Source organism: Equus quagga, chromosome 8 (assembly GCF_021613505.1).
Source record: "Equus quagga isolate Etosha38 chromosome 8, UCLA_HA_Equagga_1.0, whole genome shotgun sequence".
NCBI lineage: Eukaryota > Metazoa > Chordata > Mammalia > Perissodactyla > Equidae > Equus > Equus quagga.
Window position 1 is genome coordinate 32,486,231 of NC_060274.1, and position 10,095 is coordinate 32,496,325.

Below are 10,095 nucleotides of genomic sequence, written 5' to 3' on the forward strand. Positions count from 1 at the left end.
GAGCCATAAAGTCTCATAAAACTGTCCCAGGGCGCTAATGAAAGCCCTGCAGTAAATTTGCAGGGGCCTGGTTGTCAACTGCTTAAAATAATGACAGCAGTGGGGTCCCCTCCCAGTGCAAAGTGACCACCAGCAGCTCGGCCCAAATTAACCCCGACTGACTCCCCAGGCTTCTCCACCCCAGGCCATGGTGCCTCACCCTAGGGGAGGTCAAAGTGTGAGGGCTGGGCCAAAACCTTCCACTCCTCCTGCCAGGCCTGGGACCTGGGGGGTAGCGCTGTCCGCAGACACTTGGAGGAAACCTCACGGTCCAAGCCCGCTTATGGTAAGCCCAGCTTCATGTTTCTTGGCACCACTTCCTACACCTTGGCCCCTAAACCCACAGTAAAAATCTCAATAAAACTCCCATAGCTCTTTCAACTTTGAGAAATAAAATAGAGCTTCCTGGTGTACCTTCTAAGACAAACTGGCCAGGAGATCAGTGCCTCATTAAACACTGGGGGATGTCTTCCAAAAATTATAACTTTGGTTTTGGAATCACTTGTATTGAATGCATTGTTTATCTCAGAAATGGAAGATAAGATCAAAAGGGCTTTAGTTTTCCTTCTGGGTGGCTGCTTCCAAATGATTTTTACTTCCAGTCATTTCAAGAGGCTGGCTGGGTCTTTTCACTTGCTTGTTATCGGTTTTTGTTTGGTTTTTGCTTTTTCTCTTTTTTCCCCTCTGTCACGGTTGGTCGTTTATTTGCTACTCGACTGTCTATCAAATCCAGCTCTTGAAGATTGAGTCCCAGATGTGCCAGACCATAATGCAGATACAGCTAGATTTAAATTCTTAGCAATACCTCTGAGAGCAGGTGAGAAGAGAGATGTCCTCTTCAAGACGTTTGCAGTGGGCTTGTGGAAAGCTTGGATGTGGCAGCAGGGCACAGAGGCGGTTTGTAAACCTCCAGTTCCCAATGTCCTGGGAGCACAGCCTGTCCTCCAGGACTGGGAACTCAGGGTATTGCAAGGGAGACCTTCCAACTTGGGAGAATTCGCATTTTCCTGCTGTGATAGGATGAAGCAATCAAGTAGCCAGTGTTCTCAGCTCCCCCACCCCCACCTCACACACACAGACTTGCCCTGTGCCCTCCACAGTCCTACCCATCAGACTGGTTCTCCGGGTTTTGTGTAAGAGAATCAGGTGGAAAGGCAGGAGAGGAGGAGGGGGAGTCTTTACATGGGGACCCCGGTGTTGAGGGAGGCTGTGGTATGTGAGAGGGTGGAAGTGGGTAGGATAAGAGGGAACTTCAAGAAGCGTTGGTGAAGCCTTCTGTATGGCCCCCGTGTGGGACAGGGAAAACAAGTGGAGGGCGCCATTTATTTTCACCTGCCTTGGAGACACGGAGAGCGTCTGCTCTTGTAACCTGTCACCCGTTCCCCCTTCAGTTAGGCAGCCTGATTGTCTCTGGAGGGGAGGGCGCCTCACTCTCAGGCTACGAGGTTTGGGCCCGGAGCTCCTGCCTTGTACTCCCCAACCCCCATTTTAGGGGCAGCCTGTGACTCCTTCTCAGGAATCAGCGCCATTCTCCCAGGTCACAGAGTTGGGGTCCGTGAAAGTCAATCCCTGGGGTGTGCTAGAGCCACTGTGAATGACACTGCTCTCATCCAAGGGGTGGCTAATGCTGAGCTATAGCTATAACTGGGACACCAGCGGCTCACTTCTCCACCGCAAGAGCAGGTGGGGGGGCAGGGTAATCCAGCAGTGACTGAAGTCACTCTACCCCTGGCTTCTTCAGGCATTGTTACGTTCCCCCCTTTCTCGTCCTGATGAGCTCCTTTGTGCTGGGGTTCCGTCCCTGGCCAACAAGGGTTTCCTCACCCAGTGCTATTTTGAGCACATCGCTTTGGGGACTGAGTCACGCCAGTGTGAATCCACCTTTTGCAGCTTCCTCTGGATGACACGATTTCCTTGGAACCAATGGAGTAAATCTCTCCCCTCAGACAGGTGACTCCTGTTACTTTCTTTCCAGCACTCCCTTCTTAAGGCTGATACTCCCGGCTCCTTTATACTTTTATGGTATTGACTCAAAGACTTGAAGGTGAAAGATCAGATGGCAAGTTCTCTCCTCAAAAGGGTGCGGGGTTCCTTATCACTGAGCTGCTTTTCTTCTCTTTTCGAAAATGAGGACTAGTCGAAGCTCCAGTGTTCACTTAAATAAAAAAGGGCATACAGGTTGGGGCTGGCCCCGTGGCCGAGTGGTTAAGTTCTCGCGCTCCGCTGCAGGCGGACCAGTGTTTCGTCAGTTCGAATCCTGGGCGCGGACATGGCACTGCTCAGACCATGCTGAGGCAGAGTCCCACATACCACAACTAGAAGGACCCACAACGAAGAATGTACAACTATGTGCCGAGGGGCTTTGGGGAGAAAAAGGAAAAAAATAAAATCTTTAAAAAAAAAAAAGGGCATACAGGCAAGCAGGGCCACATGAGCCACTAAATTACAGGTTCCTACCTGTGAGGCACATTAGCATGACCCATGTCATCTACTACTTATATGGAAGTTTGCCAATAATGTATCTTAAAGATAATTTTCTGTGACTTAGAAAAGTTCTCTCTCGTAATGGTGTTCTCACCCACTGGCCTTCTGGTCTTCTCTCTTAAGAGGGGAAGGAAGGAGAGGGCGTGCCTGGGATTATAGCCAGCAGGCCAAACAAGGAGTGAACAATCCTCCACCATTTGTGCCATGGCACGACAAGGGCAGAGACTGCTGGACTGGACTAGAAACCCATCAAGGAGGGGATTGGGTTCTAACTGCCCGTGTGTTCGCAGAGCCTGGTCCGGGCCTGGCAACGGTAGGCATTCAACGGATGAGGAATGAATGAATGATAAACACGGGTGAATGAACAAGTGTGTGCATTCTTAGGGCAACAAGGAGAGCAATGTGATGAGAGCAAGGTCACCTCGCGTCACAGGAGAAGGTGGCAGTGGATGATACAGTGGAGTCAGAGAACGAAGGGCCCTGAATGTCAGGCCAGAGCGCTGGTAGAGAACAGCCTGTAGGGTGGCAGGAGAACGGAGCTGAGGCATCAGGATACCAGAACCCTAATCCCAGTTCACCCACTAACTCAATCTGTCATTTCCCCTGGGAAGGCTTCCGTCTCCTCTCAGATGAGATGAGTGACTCGTACTGTGGGTTTCTTTCCCATCTAAAATTGAGATCTAGGACTTGTGGGCATCTAGGAGGCCATGGAGTGCCATTGGCAGCACTGCAGCCCCGGTGCCAGGTGACGCTTCCCTATACTCTTTCTGGCACGTGGTGCCCCATTGCTTTGCGTGTTAGTCCCCATCCTCCAGCCTGACCATTTTCCAAGTTAAAGACTTTATCCTATTTCCTATGTGCCTTCATGACGCTTAGCACAGGAATAATGGAGGATCGCAAACTGGCAGCCCATGGGCTCCATCTACCCTGCAAAGTATTTAGTTGGCCACTTTTATAAAGGACGTAGCAGGCAGAATAATGGCCTCCCAAAGACATTCTACGTGCTGATCCCCAGAACCTGTAATACTATACCTGACACGGCAAAGAGGCGTGTGCAGATGTGATTGAGTTAATTTTTAAATAGCAAGATTACCCTAGATTACTTGGGTGGGCCCGATGTGATCACAAGGATCCTTGGAAAGTGGAAGAGGAAGAGAGAGCCAGAACCAGAGAGATGGCATCATGAGAAAGACTCCAAGGGCCGTTGCTGGCTTTGAAGATGGAGGAAGGAGGCCATGAGCAGGTGGCTGCAGGTAGCATCTAGAAGCTGAAAACAAATTGTCCCCCAGAGGCTCCAGGAGAAACACAGCCCTGCCAACGCCTTGATTTTACCCCTATGAGACCTATGCAGACGTCTGACCTTCAGAAGGGTGAGAGAATAAAGCCATTGTGTTAAGTCACTAGGTTGGTAGTAATTTGTCACAGCAACAATAGGAAACGAATACAGGAGGTAAATGTGAATGCCTTAGGCAGGGCAGGCATCTCCAAGTCAGGCCCACTACTTCTGATTGTTCACCAAGAGGCTTGCTTTGCTTATTTCTGCTACATTTGTGACTCCTGGATGAGCCATAGCCATCACTGAAGTTACTAATTGGACACCAAGAACATAGGGTTGGGTATCAGGAGAAGACTGTGGCCCTTAACTCCTCCAATAACCAGTGACTGGACTGTGGACCTATTGGTTGACTTCATTTACTCCCCCTTGCCTTGCCCGTAAAATAAGGGGTTACACTAGGCTGTCTCTGTGGAGTTCTTCTAGGGTGTCATGGTTCTATTACTGACTAGAACCCTATCACCATCATATAATTTGGGTTTTGATGCTGCAGTGGCTATTGCTGCCCTGGTGGTTGGGATCATAGTCCCCAGCATCCTCTCTGGCCACACTGGGTGGCAGCAGTCTGCAAACATTCACAAGTACCTGCTCCATTCTTCAACTAGGAAGAATGAGGACTCAGACCCTGGTCCCTGAACTTGGTATATGGATGCAGTGACAGAAAAGGCCAGTGACCAGATCTAGGTTCTCTGTGCACCAGAGACATTACATTTGTTAAAGGCAACTAATAAGTGGCCAATATATTATTTTAACAAATTCTGTTTGCTGTTCTATAAACAGCCAAAGAGTGAAAATTCTCCCATTGTCTGCCCCTCTGCTTTTCAATCCCCACTATTCCCTGACACATTCCAAGGCGTGGATATTGATGCTGCAAGTGTCAATTATTGCTTTTCCTCCTTCATAGTAGAAAAAATAGTAGTATGTATCCAAAAATGAGCAATGTTTTAACTTTTTTCTCCACTGGACTTAGAACAAGGAAGGAAGGTTGAGAGAGAAAAGCAGAACACAAAATACAATAGGTGCTGGGAAAAGTGGGTAAGCATGTTCCCCAACTCAGTTCAAGGCACCAACTTGACATTTTCCCACTGGAAGAGAGTTTTTACCTTAGGGAGAGAGATCAGCTGTGCTGGGGTGGGGCTTGATTGTCTTCCTAGATAAGAGCCTTGCCTGATATAGAAATTTTTTCAATGATCTTGATTTTCCAAATTGTAAAATCTTATCTTATAAAAAAAATATATCCCTTCATTGTTGGGAAAAATTTCCCAGGCAGTAAAATTAGTTGGGTTCTAGTTCAATGGGCCTCATCGCTTCAGGATGCAACTCTCCAGCCCAGACTGGTCACCAGATTTCCTGCCGAGGGGAAATCGTGAAGAAAGGTGAATTGCAAGTTCCTAGAGATGCAACTCACAGCCTCAAAAGAAAGGACAATCTAATCTTCTTCCCTTGTGCCCCTACAGGTTTATATACTGAGAAGGGAGTCTCCCAGGAGAAAATCCGGAGGAGAGAAGAGGAGTTCATAGCCCCAAACATTTTTCATCATCATTGCAGTAGGGCGTCAATCTGCCATCTGTAACCCCAGACTGTAAAGTGGACCTAGCTGTCTTTATTGTTTCTGATTTGAATTAATTTCTGGCTGAAACCTACATTCCACTGACTGTTGGGAAATGTTACCATTGGGTTCCTTCCCTTACCTCCGTGATGTGCCATAGTTCTGGGATCCTACAAAGTGCTGACCTGTCTAGATTGGAATGTCCAGGTGACCACTGAGGCATCTACTGTCCAGGTCCACGTGGGGCCGTGGTCTGGTGGGTCTCTGCTGCTTGTGTCCCACACTTGAGGCACAGAATTCTTTGACTAGGCTGCCTGGCCCTTCTGCCTGGATGCACCACTCCTCTGGGGTCCTGCTGCCCCCCAGTACTCCCCACCGCCTGGTCTCTGCCATGCCTGGACGCACAGTCCTCTTTCCTCTCCTCCTAAGCTGGAAGGAGCCATCTTTTCCCAGGATGGGAGTGAAACTCCAAACTCAACTTGGCTCCTTCAAGATATCCCGTTTCTATCAGCAAGGCCTGTTCTCCCTCTTAACTCTTCCCAGACCCCGAGGAATCACTTGCGGGAGACAAAAGCCAGAAGGACTGTGGATGACTTCTGCCTTTCAGCCTGCTCCCACCTCGTGAGGCAAGAAGCACGCAAGAGACGGTCAGCTTGCATGAAGGGAGGAGAAAATAGAGGAAAAACTTAATACCTCAAAATACGGTCTAGCCACACGAGGTACTCTTTATAAGCAGTACCCCAGAAAAGGGTGCTGACTCTTACCTCCTGAAAGGGGAGCCTGCTGTGAACACACCTTCTCAGTGCTTCTCATGGCTTTGCCAGCACCGAGAGCACAAAAGAGGAACTCAGTAAATGTATATTCCTTTGGTTCAATTTAAAGCATTTTGCTCAGCGCTAAATTCCTCCTCCCCAGTATTTTACTGTTTTACTGTATAACAAACCGAAGGAACTGCTCATCTCCTTTGTCAAGGTTCAAAATTCTACACACTATGTCTTCATCTTCATTGCTCTTCAGCTACAAATACCTGCTCATCGTGTTCGATTTTTTCTATTTTAGTAATGTTTTTATTTTTATTTTATTTTTGAGGAAGATTAGCCCTGAGCTAACATCTGCTGCCAATCCTCCTCTTTTTGCTGAGGAAGACTGGCCCTGAGCTCACATCCATGCCCATCTTCCTCTACTTTCTATGGGGGACGCCCACCACAGCATGGCTTGCCAAGTGATGTGTAGGTCCACACCTGGGATCCGAACTGGCGAAGCCTGGGCCACCGAAGCAGAACATGTGAACTTAACCGCTGTGCCACCGGGCCAGCTCCAATAATGTTTTTATTTAACCCGATATAAAAAAATCATTTCAACATGTAATCAATGTAAAATTAGGAGACATTTTACATTTTTTCTTTTTTGGTATGAAGTCTTTGTAACCTTGCGTGTATTCAACGCATGGCACACCTCAGAGTAGACTAGCCACATACAGTTGGTGGCCACTTTAAATGTTTTTTTTAAATGCTGGCAGCCTGAGAAATTGCTCTCGTGTTATCTTGCTTAACCTAACGTGAAAAGTACAGTGCTTTGAGTTTGGCCAGAATGGCTCAGATTTGGCACAGCCATGTCTGTGAGGCTCCCGTTACAGGAATGCTGGGGTGGAGGAGGGGGCGGTAAGTAAAAATAGCAATTTCTAACTGGGATATCTTTATTTGTGTTTTCCACAGAGATTTCAGAACACCGAGTGGAAGGCATCAGGGAATTCATAGTTCCGTCAGAGAGAAGGTGCAAATTCTGAAGTACTTGGCATTTACAAATGGATTGTTTCAAACCCACACTGGTCAATCAATTGTTTGGAATTTGAAATGTATTTTTTTTTTTTTTCAAAAAAATGTTATAAACACTGGTTTGCTTTCCAGGCAAGCCCAGAGATACTATGGTGAAAACAAAACTTTTTATTTCTCTTAATACCATTGGAACAGAGAAGAAATGCTAACAAAGTCATAGCTTCAATCATATTTGTTTAGTTTTGTTTGAGATCTGAAGAAATAGTTTGGATTTTTCAAAGGTTTTAGACGCTTAGGGAATCAGCTGCTTGTGTTATGTCCATTTTTACTTCCTTCTTTCTTCTTGATGCTATAGTCAGTGCCAATAATGTTGGGGATGTCAGCTACAATCATAGGCAAGGGAGAAAGGGCTCAAAAACACCAGAAACAGAATGGGAAAATTTTGAGAGAAACTGAGGTATCTTACAGGAAATTAAAGAGAAACGGGAAGGAGAAAAGGAGTCAAAGTGAAGGGTGTGCTTGTGATAAGGAGGTTCCTTGAGGTGTAGTTAATGGAGTTGAGAAATGAGGAAGACATGCAGAATCACTCCAAGGAGGAGGCAGGAGAGAAGTGTGCAGAAATCAAAACCCAAACGCCTTCAGGGCCCAGACAGGTACAGGAAAGGAGCAGGCTGGGGATGAAAGAAAGGGAAATAGTGGGGAGCGTGGCAAACCAGAGTTCAGGAAATTCTAATTTGATTTTTTGTAAAACATCAGTGTGAGCCTAACCAAATACCGCTGCAAGCTGAGTTGTATCTGTTGGCCACCTTTCAGAATCTTTGGCAAAGAGATTAAAAGCAGGAGATCTGGAGTCAGACTGCCTGGGTTCATCACCTGCTTCACCACTTAGTGGTCTGTGACCTCACTTTCCTCGTCTGTATACCGATTTTTCTGACTTCATAGGATTGTTGTGAAGTATGACAACATAGGTGAGAGGCTGGCCCCATGGCTGAACGGTTAAGTTCTCGTGCTCCATTTCAGCGGCCCAGGGTTTCGCCGGTTCGGATCCTGGGCACAGACATGGCACCGTTCATCAGGCCATGTTGAGGTGGCGTCCCACATAGCACAGCCAGAAGGACCTACAGCTAGATTATACAACTATGTGCTGGGCAGCTTTGGGGAGATGAAGAAAAAGGATTGGCAACAGATGTTAGCTCAGGTGCCAATCTTTGGGGAAAAAAAAAAAAAGGAAACTTAAAAAAAAAGAAGATAACATGGGTGAAGTGCTTTGCACAGGGCACAGTAAGCCTCCAATAAATGCTCAGTAAGCATCCACTAGAACATACTCCCCTGGACAGTCTGTTTGTTGCTGGATCCCCAATGCCTACAATAGTGCCTGGCACATAGTAGGTACTCACTAAATATTTGTTAGATGACTGAATAGATGGGCGAAGGGAAAAGAAGGAATTATAGGGAAGAGATGCAGGGTCATAAGAGTTCTCCACACTGACCGTGAGACAGCTCAGGTTAGAGGGGTTGCTGAGCTATGTTTTAAGGAGTATAGAGTATCATCTCCCGAACTCAAAAACTTTTAGAACTAGAAGGCAATGAGTCTTTCTTCTGGTCTTTGATGGTTAATTTTATATGTCAACTCAACCAAGACTCGGGATGCCTAGATATCTTATGAAACAGTATTTCTGAGCGTGTTCACAGAGGGTGTTTCTGGAGAGATTCGCATTTCAATCAGTAGACTGAGTAAAGAAGATTGCCCTCCCCACTGTGGGGGGCATCGTCCTATCTGTCGAGGGCCTGAATAGAACAAAAATGTGAAGAAGGTTGAATTTGCTCTCTGCTTGACTGCGTGAGCTGCAACATCAACCTTCTCCCGCCCTCAGTGCTCCTTCTCAGGCCTGTAGATGAAGACTGGAACCCACACCATCAGCTCTCTGGCTCTCAAGCCTTCGAACTACATCACCAGCTTTCCTGGGTCTCCAGCTTGCAGATGGCAGCTGGTGGGCTTCTCAGCATCCATAGTCATGTGAGCCAATACCTCATAACGCGTCTTCCCAAATTTTTATATATTTTGTATGCACACCCACACATCCTACTGGTTGTGTTTCTCTGGAGAACCCTGACTAATACGCTGTCTGACCCTTTCGTTTAACACATCAGGAAACCAAGATACAAAGAGAGTAAGCCAGGTGTGCAAACCAGGTAGCCATAAACAAGAAAGTCACTGTTTTGGTATGTTTGTGTACATGCGATTTCGCAAGAGAGAAATGCAAATCAAAACCACGATGAGATATCACCTCACCCCTCTTGAATGGCTGTTATCAGAAATATAAGAAGTAAGTGTTGTTGAGGATGTGGAGAAAAGGCAACCTGCAAGCACTGTTGCTGGGAATGCAAATTGGTGCAGCCACTGTGGAAAACACTATGGAGCTTCCTCAAAAAATTAAAAATTGAAATACCGTATGATCCTGCAATTCTACTTCTGGGTATTTATCTGAAGAAAATGAGAACACCAACTTGAAAAGATATACGCACCCACATGTTCACTGCAGCATTATTTACAACAGCCAAGACATGGAAACAACCTAAGTATCCATTGATGGATATATACATACCCATACACACACTGCAATATTATTCAGCCGTATGATATCTTGCCATTTGCAACAACATGAACGGACCTCGAGGGCATTATGCTAAGTGAAATAAGTCAGAGAAAGACAAATACCATATAATCCCTCTCATACATGGAATTTAAAGAAATAAAAAAAAACAAACAACAAACAAGCTCATAGATACAGAGAACAGATTGGTGGTTGCCAGAGGTGAGGGGTGAGGGGTGGAAAAAATGGGTAAAGGAGGTCAAAAGTTAAGAAGAAAATAAAACCTGTAGTATGATTAACCCAGAGACTATCAGGTCCTGG

At 46.4% G+C, this 10,095-nt stretch overlaps 1 long non-coding RNA gene across 1 annotated transcript; it reads left to right on the forward strand.

The window, feature by feature from the left end:
- Positions 1 to 216: 216 nt before the first annotated feature.
- LOC124244205 (uncharacterized) lies at positions 217 to 8,156 on the forward strand. The gene is made up of 3 exons (XR_006889913.1): positions 217 to 325; positions 5,314 to 6,124; positions 7,121 to 8,156. It is a non-coding gene; the product is annotated as an uncharacterized LOC124244205 (long non-coding RNA).
- The last annotated feature ends 1,939 nt before the right edge of the window (positions 8,157 to 10,095 follow it).